This window comes from Symphalangus syndactylus, chromosome 7 (assembly GCF_028878055.3).
Source record: "Symphalangus syndactylus isolate Jambi chromosome 7, NHGRI_mSymSyn1-v2.1_pri, whole genome shotgun sequence".
Taxonomy (NCBI): Eukaryota; Metazoa; Chordata; class Mammalia; order Primates; family Hylobatidae; genus Symphalangus; species Symphalangus syndactylus.
The window spans coordinates 6,288,845-6,312,480 of NC_072429.2; the positions used below are offsets into that span (position 1 = coordinate 6,288,845).

A 23,636-nucleotide genomic window follows, 5' to 3' on the forward strand; every position below is an offset into this window, starting at 1 on the left:
TCAGCCTGACACCCAGCTATGTGGTCTCCTCTCGACACTGTGCAGGGCGCTTTGGTTGGGCAACAGATTGTGAAGGTTAAAATTCAGTGTGTCTGCATCCGTGAGGTCATTCCAAATGAAGATTTGGATTCCATGTCACAGTCCAAGGGCTCAGTGAGCATGCCGTCCAAGTCACCTGGGACTTCTCCTGGTGGAGGAGGCCCATTCTGCGGTAGCCACTGCATCTGCTCACCGAGGAGTAGCCCCCCAGGGCACTCATCTGCATGGGGTGGGGCACAGGCACTCGTAAAGGTGTCTCCTCTGGGGTCAGGTGGTCCATACCTGAGGTGTGGGGCTTGATGTTTACCGTGCGAGGCAGGGCACACCCATCAACTGCAGATGTCTGCTGAGGGTGTCCAGGGTGGGTATGGGAGCTGGGAGGCATCATTTTGTTGTGAGATGCCTGGCTGCCATAGGTCGACAGGACTGAATTAAGGCCCATTATGATTTGGGCCAGCACCTGGCTGTTGGGTTGGGCTACCTCAGATCAGCTGGTGTCATAATTGTGGGGGAAAGAAAGAGCAGACTGTTACTGTGTCTACATAGAAAAAGGAAGACATAAGAAACTCCATTTTGTTCTGTACTAAGAAAAATTCTTCTGCCTTGAGATGCTGTTAATCTGTAACCATAGCCCCAACCCTGTGCTCCCTGAAACGTGTGCTGTATTGAGTGAAGGTTTAATGGATTTAGGGCTGTGCAGGATATGCCTTGGTAAAAATGTGTTTGCAGGCAGTATGCTTGGTAAAAGTCATCGCCATTCTCCTTTCTCCAGTACCCAGGGACACAGTGCACTGCAGAAAGCCACAGGGGCCTCTGCCCAAGAAGTCTCGGTATGGTCCAAGGTTTCCCCCCACTGAGACAGCCTGAGATATGGCCTCGTGGGAAGGGAAAACCTGACCGTCCCCCAGCCCCACACCCTTAAACGGTCTGTGCTGACGAGGATTAGTGAAAGGGGAAGGCTTCTTTGCAGTTGAGATAAGAGAAAGGCATCTGTCTCCTGCACGTCCCTGGGAATGGAATGTCTCGGTGTAAAACCTGATCGTACATTCTGTTTACTTGGATGGGAGAAAACTGCCTTATGGCTGGAGGTGAGACATGCTGGCGGCAATACTGCTCTTTACTGCACTGAGATGTTTGTGTAAAGTCAGACATAAATCTGGCCTACGTGCACATCCAGGTACAGCACCTCTCCTTAAACTTATTTATGACAGAGACCTCTGCTCACGTTTTCCTGCTGACCCTCTCCCAGCCATTACCCTATAGTCCTGCCACATACCCCTCGCCCAGATGGTAGAGCTAGTGATAAATAAATACTGAGGGAACTCAGAGACCAGTGCGGGCGCGGGTCCTCTGTATGCTGAGCGCCGGTCCCCTGGGCCCACTATTCTTTCTCTATACTTTGCTTCTGTGTCTTATTTCTTTTCCCAGTCTCTCGTCCCACCTGACGAGAAATACCCACAGGGTGGAGGGGCAGGCCCCCTTCAATAATGTCATTACGGGGAGGAGAGTCAGAAGTCAGCAACTCCTCCAGGAGTCCCGCTGCACAGTTACACTCACTCACGGCTCCGTAACTTGATTTGTGCTCCTGGAGTGTTTCATAGGCATCTGGGCAAAGGACTCATGTTGGACTGGCCCTACGTCTATTTTTTGTAGTTTGGGCGGATTCAGACTGGTGTTTGGTGGCACAAAGGAGTAGCATGGCGTCTGCTGCATTGTGGTGCCAGCTGAGGACTGGGTCGACACAGTTAATGATGTCAGTGCTCACAGAAGGTTGAGATTATCCAAACCTTTTCCATGTTTCAGGATTGCTTGTCTCAGACTGGGTGGAGTAGGGGGCATCTTTGCCGCAGGTGGCGGGTACCCCATGGAATGCACGTCCCCATCTCTAAGATCTTCCCCTTTGGTTATAATGGGTGAAAGTCTCCCAGTAACAGTACTAGCATTCGAGCTAGTTCCAGGGCGAAATGGACTCCAGCTATCAAAGTCATCATTGCTGTGAGAGCCAGGGCTTGCAGGCCATTTGGAAAATTGGGGTCCAGGGCTGTCCCCGGCACCCCTGCCACCCTCACCCCCACCCCGGCTAGGCTGCAGGGTGCTTTTTTGGTGGCATCTCGGCTTTGCTCCGAGTGCATTTGCTGTTGCTGTCCATGGATGCAGCTCTTGTCCTAAGAGATCTCCCACCCTTGCCGCCCTCTGGATCCAGCATCCACCGAGCACTTTTTCCAGTTCCTTCATTCTGCGCGCGAGTCAACTTGCTGTGTAGGGACAGATCATGGTGAAGTGAATTCCTGCAGCCCGCCGAGCTGTTGCTGTCGCCCTTATCCTTGAAGCAGGACACGCTCTTGACCATTCACTCTGAGATCTTGGACAGTACGAGCCGCTTCTCCGCCGAGCTCTGGACAACGCTGGTGCCGAGGTCGGCGTGGGACAGGTTGCGCCACGCGTTGCGGTGGGACGAGCTTCCCCTGAGCTGCTGCCCCGCGAGCGGCCGGGCGGAGGCGGGGTCCCGGGCGGGTGTTGAGGAGTGCAGGCCGCCCGCCTCGGGCCCTGGAAGTCCCCGCACAGCACCCGACGTCGCCAAAAGTCCTCGCTGTCCTCCAGCAGGCTCAGGTGAAGTCTGCGCTGACGGCGCGGGGCTGGAGGTGGCTGCGTGGGACCCGCGGAACTGTCGCCCGGACGGCGGCTGGAAGTGCAGGTCCACCTCCGCCCCCCGGGGCGCTTCGGCCCTGGGGACCCCTCTTTTCCCCTCCTTTCCCCTCCCCTCCCCTCCCCGTCCCCTCCCCTCCCCCCGTCCCCTCCCCTCCCCTCCCCGTCCCCTCCCCTCCCCTCCCCCTCCCCTCCCCTTCCCCCGTCCCCTCCCCTCCCCTCCCCCGTCCCCTCCCCTCCCCCCGTCCCCTCCCCTCCCCCCGTCCCCTCCCCTCCCCTCCCCCCGTCCCCTCCCCTCCCCTCCCCTCCCCCAGCTGCGAGCGAGCCAAGAAGCGGGAGAGCAAAGCACGGGGCGGAGGGGAGGGGGCGCGAAGAGGAGGCGGAGATTCGGGGGGACGAGGTCGGTTCCGCGGGAGACAGAAAGAAACTGGGAGCCAGGCGGGGGCGGTGGAAGCGCAAGCCCAGAACTGAGCCCGGCGGGGCCGTGCACGGGGAGGCTGCTCCGAGTCCCTGCGCGGACTGCACGGCGGGCCGGGGCGGATCCGGGCCGAGCGGGCGCCGCGCTCCAGGGGACGGGGCTGTGGACTGAAGGACGGACGGACCCCGCGGGCCGTGGTTCTCCCCCGAGGCGCGCCCTGTGCGCTGCTGCCTGTGGAGTGCGGCGCGGCGGCTGCAGGACTACGCGGCCGCCGGACTGACGGGTCTGCCCTGGTTTATTTCTTTTTATCTTTCTTCAAAGTGAGAGTGTAGGAGGCTTCCCCTCCTCTCACGCCGCCTGCCCAAAGAGGGCCGGCGCAGGTGACTTTCTGAGTGGCCCCCAAAGCAAATCCCGAGGCCTGTGCGTCGCGAATCTTCTCTGCAAGGTGGAGCCGTTTCCCAGCCGGTGCCTCTGGCCCAGCGAATCCTGCCGGAAGGCGGTGGTTGTGGAATGTCCTGTGGATTCGCCCTAACGCCTTGTTGTCTGAGGGACCCTGGGGATGTTGTATAAGGCAGGAAAATATGTAAATGGACCCCGCGGGAAAGGTAGCGTGGCCGAGCGGTCTAAGGCGCTGGATTAAGGCTCCAGTCTCTTCGGAGGCGTGGGTTCGAATCCCACCGCTGCCAGCTTGTTGTGGTTTGTCCATTTTGTCCCCCCAAGGACAAAATGAGTTCGTTGGAACTCTCCTTGGGCCGCACCCTTGCTCGGGATCTGGATTCCATTTGGCAGCGCGCAGCTGTCCAGTGGACTGACTTTGTGCGAAGTTTGTCGGCGCTGGTGTCCACAGCAAGTGAAGTGGGTTCAGTTCGTCCCAGGTTCCAATGGTTGAGGCGGAAAGGCAACGGTATAAATACCTTTGATAGCCTTTTTTCCTTAACCAGGTGGAGATAGCGGTGGAGTGTTGTAGGCTAGTCCTCAGTGTAATAAATTTGAAGTAATGAGGTAAAAAGTACAGGAGGTGTTTCCGCCCGGTTTCGAACCGGGGACCTTTCGCGTGTGAGGCGAACGTGATAACCACTACACTACGGAAACCTGCATGGCATCCTTGTGCCATCACAATGAGCCACCACCACACAGGGCCGTATTTTATTTCTCATCATCATTCAGAGCTTCCTCCATGCGTCCCTTTGAGTTTTGTTAATGAGCATGAGCACACAAAAAAGGACGTTTCAGCACCTGGAAGGCTGAGGCGAGAGGACGGCTGGAGCCCAGGAGGTCGAGACTGCACTGAGCTATGATTGCAGCACTGCACTCCAGCCTGGGCGACAGAGCAAGATCTTGTCTCAAAAGAGAGAAAAGAAAGAAACAAGAAAAGGAAGTTTTCATGTGCAATGTGGTGGCATAAGTGGACACGGGAGTCTTGAGAGAGGATGTTGCGGCAACAGTGGGCGTGGGGATTGAACAGCAGGGGCGCGCTGGCACCATTTTCAAAGAGAAGAGACATTTAGAAGAAGCTGCTTGGGCAATATGAGGCCATGCGTTCCTGAGTAGAGCTGAAGCTTGTGGGTCTAGAGAAACTGGAGTGGAATGAAAGAGGAAGTAGCCTAAAACACCATTTTTATTGTTCCATTGTTTGGTAGAATTCTAGATTTTCCTAGCAGCCACTGCTGTCGGACATTTAGGTTAATTTCCTCCCATCAACAATATGCAAGCGTTACGAAGGCTACCCCCTTGGCAACATTTGGCACTTTTCATTGATTATTACTTTTTTAACTTCTGGCCATTTGTGGGTATGTAGTATTCCTTATGGTTTAAGTTTGCATTTAGCTGATGAGAAAAGATGGGCACCCTTTCGTGGGTTTATGGCCCATGTGTTTATCTTACTGTGTGAAGTGTCTCTTTAAATATCTTGTCCGTTAAAAACAAGCAAAGAAAAAAAACACATAAACAAACAGAAAACCCCAAGAAACGAAAAACAAAGAACTGGCCTGGTGTGGTGGCTCACACCTGTAATTCCAGAACTCTGGGAGGGCGAGGTGTGCGAATTGTTTGAGCTCTTGAGTTGAGACCAGTCTGGGCAACACTGGGACATCATCTCTACAGAACATCCAAAAATTAGCTGGGAGTGGTGGCGTTCACTTGTGGTTTCTGCAGGTACTCGGGAGGCTGAGGTAAGAGTATTGATTGAGCCTGAGAGATGGAGGCTGCAGTGAGCAGAGATCTCGCTGCTGCACTCCAGCCTGGGTAACAGAGCAAGACCCTGTTCCAAGAAAAAAAAAAAAAAGACTCTCCTATTTTTTTTAATTCTGGAAACTTCTAAATTTCAGCTTGTATGTTTAAGTGTAAATTCTATTTCATATAATTTTTTTGTTATGGTATGAGGTTGGAATTAAGGTTAATTTCTTTCCCCTGTGGATATTCAGTTGTTCCTGAACCCATTTGTTGCAAAGACGCTATTTCCGCATTGAATTGCTTTGGTGCCTTTGGTGAAAATCAAATAACTGCATATATGTGGGCCCAAATTCTTTTTGTTCATTTTTTGCTTTTCAATTAAAAATTTCAAATAGGCCAGGCATGGTGGCTCACCCCTGTAATCCTAGCGTTTTTGTAGGTTGAGGCAGGAGGATTGTTTGAGGCCAGGAGCTGGAAATCAGCCTGTGCAGCATAGCAAGGCCACGTCGGCCGGGCGCGGTGGCTCACGCTTGTAATCCCAGCACTTTGGGGGGCCGAGGCGGGCGGATCACGAGGTCAGGAGATCGAGACCACGGTGAAACCCCGTCTCTACTAAAAATATAAAAAATTAGCCGGGCGTGGTGGCGGGCGCCTGTAGTCCCAGCTACTCGGAGAGGCTGAGGCAGGAGAATGGCGGGAACCCGGGAGGCGGAGCTTGCAGTGAGCCGAGATTGCGCCACTGCACTCCAGCCTGGGCGACAGAGCGAGACTCCGTCTCAAAAAAAAAAAAAAAAAAAAAAAAGTTAACTGGGCATCAAGGCTGCAGTGAGCTGTAATCACACCAGGACACTGCTACTGGATGCTACTGGATGACAGAGTGAATCCCTGTCTCCAAATAAACAAACAAATAAGTAAATTAATAAATCTTTCATTAGATGAATATGCTGTCATCAAAGAATGAACATTTATGTTGTTTCCAATTTTTTTTTTTTTTGAGACAGATTCTCACTCTTGTCACTCAGGCTGGAGTACAGAGGTGCCATCATAGCTCACTACAATCTCTACCTCCTTGGTTCAAGTGATCCTTCCACCTCAGCCTCACAAGTGGCTGGGACCATAGGTGCACACCACCACACCTGGCTAATTTTTGTATTTTTTGTAGAGATGTTGTCCGTATGTTGACCAGGCTGGTCTGGAACTCTTGGCCTCAAGCAGTCCACCCACCTTGGCCTCCCAAAGTGTTGGGATTGCAGGCATGGGACACCTGGCCTAGCCTTTGTTTCCACTTTTTCGCTATAATGAAAAATGATACCATATATATTTTGTGTACTTTTTTTGTGTGAACCAATGTTTTCAACACACATTTATATATACCTAGGAGTGGAATTGATGGATTGTATAGTAACCCTATGTTTAACTTTTTGGTATAGAAAGTGAAACTCGAAACTAGCAATTTCACTACTACCGTTTATTTATATGACATTTCCAGAAAAGGCAGATGAAAACAGAGAGAAAGCAGATCACTTCTTCTGTACCACTGAAGCCGAGAGCCAGGATTGGCTGCAGATGGGCATGTTGGAAATCTTTGTGGTAACGGAACTGTTTTAAAACTGGATTGTGGTGATGGTTGCAGAATCCTATGCAGTGACTAAAAATCATTGAGCTGTAAACTTACAACGAGTGGATTTTATTGTATTGAATTGTGCCCCAATAAAGCTGTTATGGAATGCTAAAACATAAAAACAAACCCCCAAACACAGCAGCGAGGCAGTTAGTGTTTCCCAGGGATCAGCTGAGTGACAGTTGCAGTGTGCAAAGTGATCCCTGTGGCCCAGAGCATAATAATGTTCACATAAGGCTTTAATGCAGCCTTGGAGGGCAGGTAACTTGCACCTTGAAACTTGAAGTTCTTGCTAGCGTTGCTGGTAATCAAGGGAAAGTGTTGTATAAATAATCAACATGTCAGTAAATTCACGGAGATGCCAAGTAAATGAAGGAGGTGAGCGACCACCGCGAGACTGAAGCTGGGAGGGGCGTGATGGAAGTCATCCAATCCAAAACTGCTGGAATGGAGACCTTGCCAATGGATGGGTTTAAAAAAGGAAAAGTGCATTTTCCAGAAACAAAATGAGGATCCGTCATAGGATCCAGTTTATGGTCAACACAGGCACATCCACCCAATAGTGTGTGTCCGCAGGAGGGGCCAATTGTGTGCTGCTGTGTTTTGTGTGTAATGTGCAAAGTCCTGGTCCTTGAGGAGATGGGCGCACTGGCTTGTATTTTCCACAGCTGTCTTTTTAAATCTAGGAGAGAAAAGCTTCTGTTGACGGGCGCTCGGGGCTGCAGGAGGGTCGTGGTGTTGAATGTGCTGGCCTTCTGCAGGGGCCGCCTGGGCGGGTCAGCTCCTGCGCTGGCTGTCAAGGTGCGAGTTACACAAGCCCTGGAGGTGGCATTTCCTCGTCTGTAGAATGCGGTGAGAGCAGCGCCTTTCTTCCAGGTGGGTGACGAGGGTTAGAGCAGTTAACACACGCACTAGCACTAGGTAAGACTGAAGAAACACTCCCTGAATCTACAGCTGTGCCAAGGCAGCTCAGTTCCAGGCCCAGGGGACACGGCACGAAGGAAACAAAACGGACGGATCCTGCTCCCCAGAGGGGAAGGGTGGGGGTGAGGAACAAGGGAAGACCGAGGCCAGGCAGGCGGACAACGGTGGACGGCACTGCGCGATGGAGAGGGGCCTCCGCCCGGGGAGACGTGGAAGAGGCGGCGCGAGGGCGCACGGGGCTGCAAGGGAAAGGCGGGTGCGGGGGCTGCAGGGGCCGAGCGGGAGGCTGGGGGAGGATTCACTGGGACTCGCCTTGGACCCCAGGCTTGCTCGGGATCTGGATTCCACTTGGCAGCGCTCAGCCGTCCAGTGCACGGGCTTCGTGCGAAGTTCGTCGGCGCCGCTGTCCGCGGTAAGTGAGGTGGGTTCAGTTCTTCCCAGGTGCCTCAACCGCTGAGGAAAGGCAACGGTATAAATACCCTTGATGGCCTTTTCTGCATAACCTGGTGGAGATAGTGGTGGGGTGTTCCAGGCTAGTTTTTTGTGGAATAAATTTGAAGTAATGAGGTGAAAAACAAAAGGTTCTGTTTCCGCCCGGTTTCGAACCGGGGACCTTTCGCGTGTTAGGCGAACGTGATAACCACTACACTACGGAAACCTACATGAGCTTCCTGGCCCATCATAATGAGCCGCCACACAAGGCCGTATTTTATTTCTCACGGTAATTCTGAGCTTCCTGCATGCGTCCCTTAGAGCTTGCCTAATGGGCATGAGCACACAAGAAAAGGACGTTTCAGCACTTGGAAGGCTGAGGCAGATGGACGGCTGGAGCCCAGGAGGTCGAGGCTGCACTAGGCTATGATTGCGCCGCTGCACTCCAGCCTGGGAGACAGAGCAAGACTCAGTCTCGAAAGAGAGAAAAGAAAGAAAAAAGGGAGAGAGAGAGAGAGAGAGAAAGAGAAACAAGAAAAGGAAGTTTTCATGCCCGATGTGGTGGCATAAGTGGGCATGGGAGTCCTGAGAGAAGGTGTGGTGGCGACCTCAGAGAGACTGAGGCAGTCGAGCTCTCTGGGGTTGACAGTGGGCTTGGGGGCTGGACAGCAGGGGCGCGCTGGCAGCGTTTTCTAAGAAAAGAGACTTTCAGAAGAAGCTGCTTGGGGAATATGAGGCTGTGCGTTCGTGAGTGGAGCTGGAGCTTGTGGGCCTGGAGAAATTGCAGTGGAATGAAAGAGGAAGTAGCCTGCAACACCATTTTTATTGCTCCATTGTTTGGTAGAGCTCTAGATTATCCGAGCAGCCACTGCTGTTGGACATTTAGGTTATTTTCCTCCCATCGACAATGTGAAAGCGTTATGAGGCTACCTCCTTGGCAGCATTTGGTACTTTTCACTTATTACGATGATTATTTTTTAACTTCTAGCCATTCTTCGGGGTATGTAGTATTTCCTCATGGTTTAAGTTTGCATTTAGCTGATGGGGAAAGATGATAAGCACTTTTTCATGTGTATGACTCTTTTTTTTAATCTTCCTTTGTGAGGGGTCTCTTAAATATCTCTTCCATTAAAAACAAAGAAACAAAAACCAAACAACCAAAAAATCCCCAAGAACAAAAAACAGAGGAACTGGCCTTGCGTGGTGGCTGACACCTGTAATCCCAGCACTTTGGGAGGCCGAGGCAGATGGGTTATTTGAACCGATGGGTTCAAGGCCAGTCTGGGCAACATATTGGGACACCATCTCTACAGAAAATCCCCAAATTAGTCAGGGGTGGTGGCGCACACCTGCAGTTTCTGTAGCTACTGGGGAGGGTAAGGTGGAAGTATGGGTTGAGCCTGGGAGATTGAGGCTGGAGTAAGCAGAGATGTCACTGCTGCACTGCTGCCAGGACAACAGAGCAAGACCCTGTTCCAAACACACACACACACACACACACACACACACACACACACCCCAAACACTCTCCTATTTTTTTCCTTTTAATCTAGAAACTTTTAAATTTTAGCTTGCATGTTCAAGTGTAAATTCTATTTCGTATTAATTTTTTGTTATAGTGTGAGGTTGGGATTAAGATTAATTTCTTTCTCCTGTGGATATTCAATTGTTCCTGAACCAATTGTCGCAAAGACGTTATTTCCTCCTCGAATTGCTTTGGTGCCTTTGGTGAAAATCAAATAACTGTGTATATATGGACCCCAATATTTTGGTTCATTTTTGTTTTTCAGTTAAAAATTTCAAATAGGCCAGGCATGGTCGCTCACCCCTGTAATCCCAGGGCTTTGCTAGGTTGAGGCAGGAGGACTGCTTAAGGCCAGGAGTTGGACACCAGCCTGTGCAACACAGCAAGATCACATCTCTACCAAAAAAAAAAAGAAAGAAAAAAAAAGTTAGCTGGGCATGGTAGTGGATGCCTGTAGTCTCACCTACTTGGGAGGCTGAGGCAGGAGGATTCCTTGGGCCTGGGAGTCCAAGGCTGCAGTGAGCTGTAATCACACCAGTGCACTGCTACCTGGATGACAAAGTGAATCTCTGTCTCCAAATAAATAAGTAAATAAATTTTTGCATTGTGTGAATATTCCACTTTTTCTAACCATTTATCAATGGATGATCATTTATGTTTTTTTCCACTACTTACTTTATTTTATTTTATTTTATTTTATTTTATTTTATTTTATTATTATTTTTTTTTTGAGACGGAGTCTTTCTCTGTCCCCCAGGCTGGAGTGCACTGGCACGATCTCGGCTCACTGCAAGCTCCACCTCTCGGGTTCATGCCATTCTCCTGCCTCAGCCTCCTGAGTAGCTGGGATTACAGGCGCCCGCCACCACGCCCAGCTAATTTTTTGTATTTTTAGTAAAGACAGGGTTTCACCGTGTTAGCCAGGATGGTCTCGATCTCCTGACCTCGTGATCCGCCCGCCTCGGCCTCCCGAAGTGCTGGGATTACAGGCTTGAGCCACCGCGCCCGGCCTTATTTTATTTTATTTATTTCAAGATGGAGTCTTGCTCTGTCACCAGGCTGGAGTGCAGTGGTGCAATCTCGGCTCACTGCCATCTCTGCCTCCCAGGTTCAAACGATTCCCCTGCCTCAGCCTCTGGAGTAGCTGGAACTACAGGCATGTGCCACCACACCTGACTCATTTTTATTTTTTGGTAGAGACAGGGTTTCACCATGTTGGCCAGGATTTCTCCATCTCCTGACCCTGTGATTCGCCTGCCTCAACCTCTGAAAGTGCAGGGATTACAGGCGTGAGCCACGGTGCCAGGCCTACTTATTTATTTATTTATTTATTTATTTATTTATTTATTTATTTATTTTAAGACAGGTTCTCACTCTGTCATCCAGGCTGGAGAACAGTGGTGCCATCATAGCTCACTGCAACCTCTGCCTCCTTGTTTCAAGTGATCCTCCCACCTCAGCCTCACAAGTAGCTGGGACCATAGGTGCACACCACCAGATGTGGCTACTTTTTGTATTTTTTGTAGAGACAGGGTCACTATGTTGCCCAGGCTGGTCTGAAACTCTTGATCTCCAGCAATTCACCCGCCTTGGCTCCCTAAAGTGCTGGGATTACAGGTGTAAGCCACCTTGCCCACCCTTCTTTCCACTTTTTTGCTATGATGAATAATGATCCTATGAACATTTTGTGTACAATTTTTTACATGAACATATGTTTTCAACTCTTTTTCCTATATACCTAGGAGTGGAGTTGATGGATTGTATAGTAACCCTATGTTTAACTTTTTGGTATAGAAAGTGAAACTTGCGGCCGGGCGCGGTGGCGCACGCCTGTAATCCCAGCACTTTGGGAGGCCAGGTGGGCGGATCACGAGGTCAGGAGATCGAGACCACGGTGAAACCCCGTCTCTACTAAAAATACAAAAAAAAAAAAAAAAAAAAAATTAGCCGGGCGTGGTGGCGGGCGCCTGTAGTCCCAGCTACTCGGAGAGGCTGAGGCAGGAGAATGGCGGGAACCCGGGAGGCGGAGCTTGCAGTGAGCCGAGATGGCGCCACTGCACTCCAGCCTGGGCGACAGAGCAAGACTCCGTCTCAAAAAAACAAAAAAAAAAACGTGAAACGTGCAACTAGCAATTTCACTACTACCGTTTATTTATATGACATTTCCAGAAAAGGCAGATGAAAACAGAGAGAAAGCAGGTCACTTCTTCTGTATCACTGAAGCCGAGAGCCAGGATTGGCTGCAGATGGGCATGTTGGAAATCTTTGTGGTAACGGAACTGTTTTAAAACTGGATTGTGGTGATGGTTGCAGAATCCTATGCAGTGACTAAAAATCATTGAGCTGTAAACTTACGAGTGGATTTTATTGTATTGAATTCCCAATAGAGCTGTTATGGAATGCTAAAACATAAAAACAAACCCCCAAACACAGCAGCGATGCAGTTAGTGTTTCCCAGGGATCAGCTGAGTGACAGCTGCAGTGTGCAAAGTGATCCCTGTGGCCCAGAGCATAATAATGTCCACATAAGGCTTTAATGCAGCCTTGGAGGGCAGGTAACTTGCACCTTGAAACTTGAAGTTCTTGCTAGCGTTGCTGCTAACCAAGGGAAAGTGTTGTATAAATAATCAACATGTGAGTAAATTCACGGAGATGCCAAGTAAATGAAGGAGGTGAGCGACCACCGCGAGACTGAAGCTGGGAGGGGCGTGATGGAAGTCATCCAATCCAAAACTGCGGGAATGGAGGCCTTGCCAATGGATGGGTTTAAAAAAGGAAAAGTGCATTTTCCAGAAACAAAGTGAGGATCCGTCATAGGATCCAGTTTATGGTCAATACAGGCACATCCACCCAATAGTGTGTGTCCGCAGGAGGGGCCAATGTGTGCTGCTGTGTTTTGTGTGTAATGTGCAAAGTCCTGGTCCTTGAGGAGATGGGCGCACTGGCTTGTATTTTCCACAGGTGTCTTTTTAAATCTAGGAGAGAAAAGCTTCTGTTGACGGGCGCTCGGGGCTGCAGGAGGGTCGTGGTGTTGAATGTGCTGGCCTTCTGCAGGGGCCCCCTGGGCGGGTCAGCTCCTGCGCTGGCTGTCAAGGTGCGAGTTACACAACCCCTGGAGGTGGCAGTTCTTCGTCTGTAGAATGCGGTGAGAGCAGCGCCTTTCTTCCAGGTGGGTGACGAGAGTTAGAGCAGTTAACACACGCACTAGCACTAGGTAAGACTGAAGAAACACTCCCTGAATCTACAGCTGTGCCAAGGCAGCTCAGTTCCAGGCCCAGGGGACACGGCACGAAGGAAACAAAACGGACGGATCCTGCTCCCCAGAGGGGAAGGGTGGGGGTGAGGAACAAGGGAAGACCGAGGCCAGGCAGGCGGACAACGGTGGACGGCACTGCGCGATGGAGAGGGGCCTCCGCCCGGGGAGACGTGGAAGAGGCGGCGCGAGGGCGCACGGGGCTGCAAGGGAGAGGCGGGTGCGGGGGCTGCAGGGGCCGAGCGGGAGGCTGGGGGAGGATTCACTGGAACTCGCCTTGGGCCCCAGGCTTGCTCGGGATCTGGATTCCACTTGGCAGCGCGCAGCCGTTCAGTGCACGGGCTTCGTGCGAAGTTCGTCGGCGCCGCTGTCCACGGTAAGTGAGGTGGGTTCAGTTCTTCCCAGGTGCCTCAACCGTTGAGGAAAGGCAACGGTATAAATACCCTTGATGGCCTTTTTTGCATAACCAGGCGGATAGTGGTGGGGTGTTCCAGGCTAGTTTTCTGTGGAATAAATTTGAAGTAATGAGGTGAAAAACAGAAGGTTTTGTTTCCGCCCGGTTTCGAACCGGGGACCTTTCGCGTGTTAGGCGAACGTGATAACCACTACACTACGGAAACCTACGTGAGCTTCCTGGCCCATCATAATGAGCCGCCACTCAAGGCCGTATTTTATTTTTCACGGTAATTCTGAGCTTCCTGCATGCGTCCCTTAGAGCTTGCCTAATGGGCATGAGCACACAAGAAAAGGACGTTTCAGCACTTGGAAGGCTGAGGCGGATGGACGGCTGGAGCCCAGGAGGTCGAGGCTGCACTAGGCTATGATTGCGCCGCTGCACTCCAGCCTGGGAGACAGAGCAAGGCTCAGTCTCGAAAGAGAGAAAAGAAAGAAAAAAGGGAGAGAGAGAGAGAGAGAGAAAGAGAAACAAGAAAAGGAAGTTTTCATGCCCGATGTGGTGGCATAAGTGGGCATGGGAGTCCTGAGAGAAGGTGTGGTGGCGACCTCAGAGAGACTGAGGCAGTCGAGCTCTCTGGGGTTGACAGTGGGCTTGGGGGCTGGACAGCAGGGGCGCGCTGGCTGCGTTTTCTAAGAAAAGAGACTTTCAGAAGAAGCTGCTTGGGGAATATGAGGCCGTGCGTTCGTGAGTGGAGCTGGAGCTTGTGGGCCTGGAGAAATTGCAGTGGAATGAAAGAGGAAGTAGCCTGCAACACCATTTTTATTGCTCCATTGTTTGGTAGAGCTCTAGATTATCCGAGCAGCCACTGCTGTTGGACATTTAGGTTATTTTCCTCCCATCGACAATGTGAAAGCGTTATGAGGCTACCTCCTTGGCAGCATTTGCTACTTTTCACTTACTACGATGATTATTTTTTAACTTCTAGCCATTCTTCGGGGTATGTAGTATTTCCTCATGGTTTAAGTTTGCATTTAGCTGATGGGGAAAGATGATAAGCACCTTTTCATGTGTATGACTTGTTTTTTTTATCTTCCCTTGTGGGGGTCTCTTAAATATCTCTTCCATTAAAAACAAAGAAACAAAAACCAAACAACCAAAAAAATCCCCAAAAACAAAAAACAGAGGAACTGGCCTTGCGTGGTGGCTGACACCTGTAATCCCAGCACTTTGGGAGGCCGGGGCAGATGGGTTATTTGAACCAATGAGTTCAAGGCCAGTCTGGGCAACATATTGGGACACCATCTCTACAGAAAATCCCCAAATTAGTCAGGGGTGGTGGCGCACACCTGCAGTTTCTGTAGCTACTGGGGAGGGTAAGGTGGGAGTATGGGTTGAGCCTGGGAGATTGAGGCTGGAGTAAGCAGAGATGTCACTGCTGCACTGCTGCCAGGACAACAGAGCAAGACCCTGTTCCAAATACACACACACACACACACACACACACACACACACACAGACACACACACACCCCAAACATGTGTCCACACACAGTCTTTTGTCTGTGCACATGCAGCCGTGATAGCCCTGTGTGTCCACATTTCCTCCTCTTGTAAGGACACCTGTCAGATTGGATTGGGATCCACTCTAGTGACCTCATTTTAGTGTGACCAGCTCTTTAAAAACCCTGTGTCCAATACAGTCACATTCTGAGGTAAAGAGGGTTGGAGTGCTAAGCTGGATTTTGAGGGAAACATAATTCCACCATCGTAAGACCTTTCAGGCCTGAGATCTGTAGGTGAACAGAACGGCAGGGTCCACACTGCAAAGGGAGGCTCTGGGGGGTTTCAAAAGTGTCACCTTTAGGCTAGAGGTGGGAGGAAGTGATCTGGGGCTGCTTGGCTGGTTGTTCCAATGTGTCCAGGAGGAGAAACTGGGTTGGTGCTGCCTTTGCCGCTTTGGAAAGCCATTTGGATTCATTTCCAGCGTTACACATTTCTGGAAGCGATGCATACCCAGGCCCTGGGCACGGTTTGGGGACCCACTTTGTGACCACTGGCCAGCCACTCCCATCTCTGAGCCTGTTTTCACGTCAACAAGATGAGAGGGTGAATGAGATGATCTCTAAGGTTCCTGCTGGCTCTCAACTCTCAGCTTTCCTGTCACTGAGATTCGTCCTGTTTCTAAGATCTCTGCTGAATATCCCGCCCTTCAGCAGAGTGAGTGAAGGCCAAGATAAAGAGCCAGTTTTCTGGGATGTCCTTCATACAGGTGGAGAAGGTGGCCCACATGACGGAGATGGGGCATTCACCCCCAAACGCCTCCCAGCATCCCCCCTGGCATGGCTCTTCTTCCTGCCTCCTTGACCCCCTAGAGCCCTGGGCCTGGGCCACAGCAGGAGCTCACAGCTGTCTGTCGTCAGAGTCATTCCACCACTGGCTCAGCTGTTCTGGGCTGGGGCAAAGCTGGCCACTGTCTCAGACGGACCCACATGGTGTCTCAGAAGACAGGGAGGGCCCTGGGTAGACGGGGCCCTGCTTCCTCCTCTCAGGACAGAGTCTGGGTAAGTTGGCCATAAAAGCCATTGTCATCATTTGAGCTGGCCCTCAAAGACAGGAGCTTAAGGAGCAAAAGTGCAGATTGGTATAAACTGTCACAGTGTCCTGGAGGGGGCCTCTGAGGTCACTTGGTCAAATGCCCACAGCGTCTTCTGGGGAAACCAGGGGTTGAAGGCTGTGCTGCCTGTGCACCGCCCCCTCTACTCTGGTCTCTGGGGGGAGCAGGGGGTGAGGAGGTTCCTAATCTGGGTCCTATTTGGAACCTCTTTCCTCCTGATCACCTGACTCTAGGTCCTGAGTTTGAGACACCAGTTTTCCCCTCTCAGCAGGGGCTAACTGGACTCCTGCATTCATTTCTGCTCAGGATTGGTCTGCACAAGGCCCTTCTTTAGCCTTTAAACTTATCCAAGTCATTAAGTTCATTTATCTGTTCCCTGCTATGCGCACACTCAGACATCCCCACCCCCACGTCTGCTGTGTGAGTCAGGGCTGTGCTTGCCAGGGCACCTCTAGATCATCAATCTCCGCCTCGTCTCATTTTTCCCCACTGGAATCTCTTGGCTCATCCACATGGCTGCCCACCCCATTGACGATGCACATGCTGGCCCCCTACCCCCAGTGACGATGCTCGTCCTGGCCCCACCCCCAAATAAATAAAATTGGAATTACTTCTCCTAGAAGAAGATGTTGAGCTGAGCCTCCTAACTCTCCTCGCTAATGTTTTATTCTGTGCTTACTCTGGGAGACTTCGCTCTACGATCTATGTATAGACACGTAGATCCCACCTGTATGATGCTTACATGATGTCTCACACCAGTTATAGCCCAATGCTAGGGTCTTAGATGAACCACTTAGAGATGACAGAGAATAACCCTTTACAGTTCTCTTTAGAGAATATCTACTCCTCACACTGGAAACGTCATAAAGACGTATTAACAGCATACAAATCGTCTTTGAGATGATGAGGGACAGGGTAGAGCTTTGCTTGCTCGTGTATTCAGTGGAAGTCCTCCGAGCCTGCTGTCTCCTCACCATGCCCTAGCAGTGTGTGCCACTCTGTGTCAGCTCAGCTTCTGTAAGGAGAAAACTGGCTGAACTGCTTCCCCTTCGGGGAATGAAGACTGGAGTGTGGCGACAGAATTTCATCTGCTATTTGAAAACTTATTTTCAGTATTTTGGTTTGAACTATTTGCAGGACTTGTATCCATCCTTCCAAGCTGTGGACCTGCCCTTTGCACATATTTGCAGTAGAATTCTCTTTTCACGGAAAAAAATTATCTCCATTGAAGGCAGAGAGAAAAGAGGCCAGAACTGGGCCTGAGGATTAGACTAAACCCCAGGGAGGTGTTTGCTGGGCTTCCGACTTTGGAGAGGTGGAGGGAGGTGGCACCCAGGGCCTACTGTGGATGATTTCAGATTGTCCACTCAGCTCAATTCTCACAGAAAACATTCTGTGGTGAAAATATTATGCCCATTTTACAGGAGAGGAAGCTAGGGCTCAAATTGGTAAGTCCCTGCCTCATCGTCCCGTTTTCCTCTTCACCTCCCCAAGGGAAAGTCTGGTTTGTCGGCACAGCTGAGATGAGCAAACAACTTCGCAGGAGGCTCCTTCCCTTGGGGGTTTAATTGCCTGCGGAGTGGTCTCCAAGGACTGGTGAAAATACAAGTAACTTTCCTTAGTCATGGGGCTGCAAGATTTTCCATTGTATAGATGCTTCTTAGTGTATTCCATGACCACTTGCTGATATCTGGGGGCGTTTGGGGGTGAGTGCCCCATCTCTGTCACATGGGCCACCTTCTCCACCTGTACGAAGGACATCCCAGGAAACTGGCTCTTTACCTTGGCCTTCACTCACTCTGCTGAAGGGCAGGATATTCAGCAGAGATCTTAGAAACAGGATGAACGTCAGTGACAGGAAAGCTGAGAGTTGAGAGCCAACAGGAACCTTAGAGATCATCTCATTCACCCTCTCATCTTGTTGATGTGAAAACAGGCTCAGAGATGGGGATGGCTGGCCTGTGGTCACACAGCAGGTCCCCAAACTGTCCAGGGTCCAGGTTGGGACCCCCTCCAGGTCTGTGCAACAGTGCAACTGAGTCCAAATGGATTTCCAAGTTGGCAAAGGCGGAGCTAACCTCATTTCTCCTCCTGGATGCATCAGAACAACCAGCCGAGTAGCCCCAGAAGATCACTTCCTTCCTCCAGCCTAAGGTGACACAGGATGGTCCCACTTGTGAAAGCCGCCAGAGCCTCCCTTTGCAGTTTTGACTCTGCCTTAAGACCTTGCTAGGGCTGAATTGTGTCCCCCGAAAATTCATATCTCAGAACTCCAACCCTCGGGACGTCAAAATGTCACTGCATATGCAGACAGAGCCTTGAAGAGGCGATTACAGTAAAATGAGGTCACTAGGGTGGACCCCAATCCAATCCGACACCAGACAGGTGTCCTTATAAGAGCAGGAAATGTGGACACACAGGGCCATCACGGGTGCATGTGCACAGACGAAAGACCGTGTGTGGACACAGAAAGAAGGCGGCCACCTGCAAGCCAAAAAGAGAAGCCTCCGCAGAAACAAGCCACCGCATGCCTTGATCTCCGACTCGCAGCCTCAGACCTGGGAGAAAATGACCATCTGCAGTTGAAGCCCCAGGCTGTGCTATTTTGTTCTGGCAGCCGGAGGAAACTCCTACAGACGTTTTCACAGACGGCCCTGGCACTCCCAGGCCCATGCCCAGGGTGAAACCTAAAGGAAACCCAAGCCCAGCGCGGCCTCCCAGACACAGGTGAAGGGGTGCCCGGCTGGCTGCTGCCCACACAGGCTTCCAGCTCACAGGGAGCTGGGTCTGAAGCCCCATCTGCTCAGAGGCCGCCTTCTCCAGAAAGCCTGCGTAAGCCCCCAGAGGGAAGACACCACACCACCCCCACTCAACTCCTTCAGCACCTCTGTCCCTCTCTGAGCTCCAGTCTCACCCTATCCAGGACACAGAGTTACATTCAGGTGGGTTTCGGGAAACCAAGGAGCACGCAGGCTCTCTCTGTGCTCAGACCAGTCCTGAGATGATGCTCCCCAATAGCTGACCCATCCAGGGAGGCGGCGTCTAGGGCTGTGTAGGGGCTACTAGGGCGACGGTACCACCGCCACCCCTGGCAGAGGAGAGGTCCAGCAGAAAGAGACAGTTCCGGCTCCTGCGAGGTGACAGCGGCGCCGCTCTGCGCTCAGGCGCGCCTAGCGGGTATCCGTGGAGCCATTGCAAGAAGGTGCAGGGGACCCCTGGCTTCGGGCCGGCAGCCGAGGCTCCAGGTCGTCTCCCGGGCGAGCAGCGAGTGAGCTGCGGCGGCGTCGGCCTGGGGGATCCCCACGAGCGGATTCACAGGCTCGGGAAGTTCCTGGGAGCGACCAGGGGACGCGCTGCTGTTCCCAAGGGATGTTCCCCGCTCCGCTGCAGCCCAGAGGCGGTTCCTTGAACGTCTGTTGGAAACTTTCCGGTTAACGAGCCCTGGAGGGAGGAGCGGGCCCTGGGAAGGCGGGCCGAGGCCGCTGCTCCCAAGGCGGGAGCCAAGGACAAGGAGAGACCTGGGCTCGCTCCTGGGAGTCGCTGAGATGGGGCTGAGCGCGGGCTCTTCCTGAACACAAACCAGAAGCTGAGGCTGCGGCAAACGGGCCCATTATCCAGGATTGTCTCCCTCCTGCCGCTGCTGGGGGTACGTACGGGCCTCCCCTAGCCTCCCGCTCGGCCCCTGCAGCCCCCGCACCCGCCTCTCCCTTGCAGCCCCGTGCGCCCTCGCGCCGCCTCTTCCACGTCTCCCCGGGCGGAGGCCCCTCTCCATCGCGCAGTGCCGTCCACCGTTGTCCGCCTGCCTGGCCTCGGTCTTCCCTTGTTCCTCACCCCCACCCTTCCCCTCTGGGGAGCAGGATCCGTCCGTTTTGTTTCCTTCGTGCCGTGTCCCCTGGGCCTGGAACTGAGCTGCCTTGGCACAGCTGTAGATTCAGGGAGTGTTTCTTCAGTCTTACCTAGTGCTAGTGCGTGTGTTAACTGCTCTAACCCTCGTCACCCACCTGGAAGAAAGGCGCTGCTCTCACCGCATTCTACAGACGAGGAACTGCCACCTCCAGGGGTTGTGTAACTCGCACCTTGACAGCCAGCGCAGGAGCTGACCCGCCCAGGCGGCCCCTGCAGAAGGCCAGCACATTCAACACCACGACCCTCCTGCAGCCCCGAGGGTCCGTCAACAGAAGCTTTTCTCGCCTTAGATTTTTTTTTTTCTTTTTTTTTGAGACGGAGTCTTTCTCTGTCGCCCAGGCTGGAGTGCAGTGGCGGGATCTCGGCTCACTGCAGCCTCCATCTCTCTGGTTCAAGCAATTCTCCTGCCTCAGCCTCCCAAGTAGCTGAGACCACAGGCCCATGCCACCATGCCCAACTAGTTTTTGCCATACTGCTGGGATTGCGGGCGTGAGCCACCGCACATCCGCCTCAGCCTCCCAAACTGCTGGGATTGCAGCATGAGCCACCGCACTTGGGCTTTTTTCATTTTTTTTTTTTTTAAACAGGGTCTTGCTCTGTTGCCCGGGCTGGAGTGCGGTAGCGAGGTCTCTGCTTACTGCAGGGTCAATCTCCTGGGCTCAAGCAATCCTCCCACCTCAGCCTTCCGAGTAACTGGGACTATAGGTGTGCACCACAACACCGGACTGATTTTTGTATTTTTTTGTAGAGATGGGGTTTCATCATGTTGCCCAGGCTGGTCTCAAACTCATGGGCTCAAGTGATCTGCTGGCCTCGGCCCTCAAAGTGCTGGGATTACAGGTGTGAGTCACTGCGCCAGGCCAGTTCTTTTGCGTTTCTTTGTTGGTTTTTTTATTTGTTTGTGCTTGTTTTTAATGGACAAGATATTTAAAGATACACTTCACAAAGGAAGACAAACAAATGGTCCCTAAACACGTGCTCATGATCATTCCTCATCAGCTAAATGCAAATCTAAACCATAAGAGCCACAAGAATGGCTAGAAGTTAAAAAAATATTAATAAGTGGACAGTACCAAACATTGCCAGAAAGGCGGCTCCCATACGGCTTGCACATTGTTGATGGGAGGGAAATAATCGAAATGTCCAACAGCAGTGGCTGCTTAGATAATCTAGAGTTCTTGCAAATAATGAAACAATAAAAATAGTATTTTATCTAATGAAAGACACTACTTACTCTGTCATTTCCATTCCAATTTCTCCAGGCCCACAAGCTCCAGCTCCACACCCAAACTCATGGCCTCCACCTTCTCCCGAATGTCCCCTCTCTCAGAAAACGCTGCCAGCGCTCCCCTGCTGTTCAACCCGCAAGCCCACTGTGAACCCAGACAGCGCGACTGCCACCATCACCTCTCTATGCGGTCGCCGCCACATCCTCTCTCAGGACTCCCATGCCCACTTCTGCCACCACGTTGGGCATGAAAACTTCCTTTTCTTGTTTCTCTCTCTCTCTCTCTCTTTTTTCTTTTCTGTCTTTCCTTTCTTTCCAGACAGGGTCTTGCTCTGTCTCCCAGGCTGGAGTGCAGCGGCGCAATCATAGTGCAGCCTCGACCTCCTGGGCTCCAGCCGTCCATCCGCCTCAGCCTTCCAAGTGCTGAAACGTCCTTTTCTTGTGTGCTCATGCCCATTAGTCAAGCTCAAAGGGACGCATAGAGGAAGCTCAGAATTACCATGAGAAATAAAATACGGCCCTGTGTGATGGCTCATTGTGATGGCACAAAGGACCCAAGCAGGTTTCCGTAGTGTAGTGCTTATCACGTTCGCCTAACACGCGAAAGGTCCCTGGTTCGAAACCGGGCGGAAGCAACTTCTACTTTTCACGTCATTGGTTCAAATTTATTACACTGAAGACTAGTCTAAAACACCCCACCGCTATCTCCAACTTGTTAAGGAGGAAGAGGGTATGTATTCCGTTGCCTTTCTGCCTCAACCATTGGCACCTAGGGAGAACTGAACCCACCTCACTTGCTGTGGACAATGGAGCCGGCTCCCACAAAATCTGCACAAAGCCCGTCCAATGGACGGCTGCGCGCTGCCAAATGGAATCCCCAATCCAGGGTGTGGCCCAAGGCGAGTTCCAACGAATCCTCCTTTTGTAACTCATGCGGGGACAAAACGAAGAAATCACAATAAGCTGGCAGCGGTGGGATTCGAACCCACGCCTCCGGAGAGACTGGAGCCTTAATCCAGCGCCTTAGACCGCTCGGCCACGCTACCTTTCTCCTGGAAGGAATTTACACGTTTTCCTTCGTTATACAACATCTCTAGGGTCCCTCAGACAACAAGGTGTTAGGGCGAATCCACAGGGCATCCCAGAACCACCGCCTTCCAGCAGGATTCGCTGAGCCAGAGGCACCGGCTGGGAAACGGCTCCACTGGCGCCCTGGCAGAGAAGATTGGCGACGCGCAGGCCTCGGGATTTGCTTTGGGGGCCACTCAGAAAGTCACCTGCGCCGGCCCTCTTTGGGGAGCCGGCGTGAGAGGGGGTGAAGCCTCCTACACTCTCACTTTGAAGAAAGATAAAAAGAAATAAACCAGGGCAGACCCGTCAGTCGGGCGGCCGCGTAGTCCTGCAGCCGCCGCGCCGCACTCCACAGGCAGCAGCGCACAGGGCGCGCCTCGTGGGAGAACCACGGCCCGCGGGGTCCGTCCGTCCTTCAGTCCACAGCCCCGTCCCCCATTTTTGCCTCTTCATGGATTACAAAAGGAGGAACTCGCCTTGGGCCCCACGCTTTCTGGGCATCGGGAATTCCATTTGGCATTGTGCATCCATCCACTGGACGGGCTTTGTGGGGAGTTCGTCGCGCTGGTGTCAACAGCAAGTGAGGTGGGTTCAATTCTTCCCAGGTGCCAATGATTGCGGTGGAAAGGCAACGGTATAAATACCCTTGATAGCCTTTTCTCCTTAACCGGGTGGTGATAGCGGTGGGTGTTCTAGGATAGTCTTCAGTGTAATAAATTTGAAGCAATGAAGTGAAAAGTAGAACTGTTTCCGCCCGGTTTCGAACCGGGGACCTTTCGCGTGTGAGGCGAACGTGATAACCACTACACTACGGAAACCGGCTTGAGTAGCCTCTGCCATCATAATTAGTCAGGACACACGGCGGTATTTTATTACTCATGAGAATTCTGAACTTCTTCCGTGCGTCCCTTTGAGCTTGGTAATGGGTATGAGCGCACAAGAAAAGGAAGTTTCAGCACTTGGAAGGCTGAGGCATGAGAATGGCTACTGCACCGAGCTATGATTGCAGCACTGGATTCCAGCCTGGGAGACAGAGCAAGAGCTGTGTCGAAAGAGAGAAAAGAAAGAAACAAGGAAAGGCAGTGTTCACGCCGGATGTGGTAGTATAAGTGGACATGGGAGTCCCGAGAGAGGCTGTAGCGGCGACCGGAGAGAGACGTGACAGTGGCAGCGGAACCGTCTGGCGTTGACAGTGGGCATGGGAGTGGAACAGCAGGGATGCGCTGGCACGATTTTCTGAGAGGGCACGTGCAGGAGAAGCTGCTTGGGGAATGGGAGGCCGTGAGTTCGTGATTCTCCTGCCTCAGCCTCCCGAGTATCTGGGACTACAGGCATGTGCAACCATGCCTGGCTAATTTTTGTATTTTTTTTTTTTTTTTTTTTTTTTGAGA

The 23,636-nt window shown here is 52.0% G+C and overlaps 7 non-coding genes and 1 pseudogene across 7 annotated transcripts; 2 read left to right on the forward strand and 6 right to left on the reverse strand.

The window, feature by feature from the left end:
• Nucleotides 1-3,809, reverse strand: LOC129487004 (forkhead box protein O1-like; annotated as a pseudogene).
• TRNAL-AAG (transfer RNA leucine (anticodon AAG)) lies at nt 3,708-3,789 on the forward strand. Its single transcript has one exon. It is a non-coding gene; the product is annotated as a tRNA-Leu (tRNA).
• A 313-nt stretch (nt 3,810-4,122) lies between the features above and the next one.
• On the reverse strand, nt 4,123-4,195 carry TRNAV-CAC (transfer RNA valine (anticodon CAC)). Its single transcript has one exon. It is a non-coding gene; the product is annotated as a tRNA-Val (tRNA).
• A 4,210-nt stretch (nt 4,196-8,405) lies between these two features.
• On the reverse strand, nt 8,406-8,478 carry TRNAV-AAC (transfer RNA valine (anticodon AAC)). Its single transcript has one exon. It is a non-coding gene; the product is annotated as a tRNA-Val (tRNA).
• A 5,099-nt stretch (nt 8,479-13,577) lies between these two features.
• Nucleotides 13,578-13,650, reverse strand: TRNAV-AAC (transfer RNA valine (anticodon AAC)). Its single transcript has one exon. It is a non-coding gene; the product is annotated as a tRNA-Val (tRNA).
• An 8,086-nt stretch (nt 13,651-21,736) lies between these two features.
• On the forward strand, nt 21,737-21,809 carry TRNAV-AAC (transfer RNA valine (anticodon AAC)). Its single transcript has one exon. It is a non-coding gene; the product is annotated as a tRNA-Val (tRNA).
• A 329-nt stretch (nt 21,810-22,138) lies between these two features.
• On the reverse strand, nt 22,139-22,220 carry TRNAL-AAG (transfer RNA leucine (anticodon AAG)). Its single transcript has one exon. It is a non-coding gene; the product is annotated as a tRNA-Leu (tRNA).
• Nucleotides 22,221-22,990: 770 nt separating this feature from the next.
• Nucleotides 22,991-23,063, reverse strand: TRNAV-CAC (transfer RNA valine (anticodon CAC)). Its single transcript has one exon. It is a non-coding gene; the product is annotated as a tRNA-Val (tRNA).
• Nucleotides 23,064-23,636: the final 573 nt, after the last annotated feature.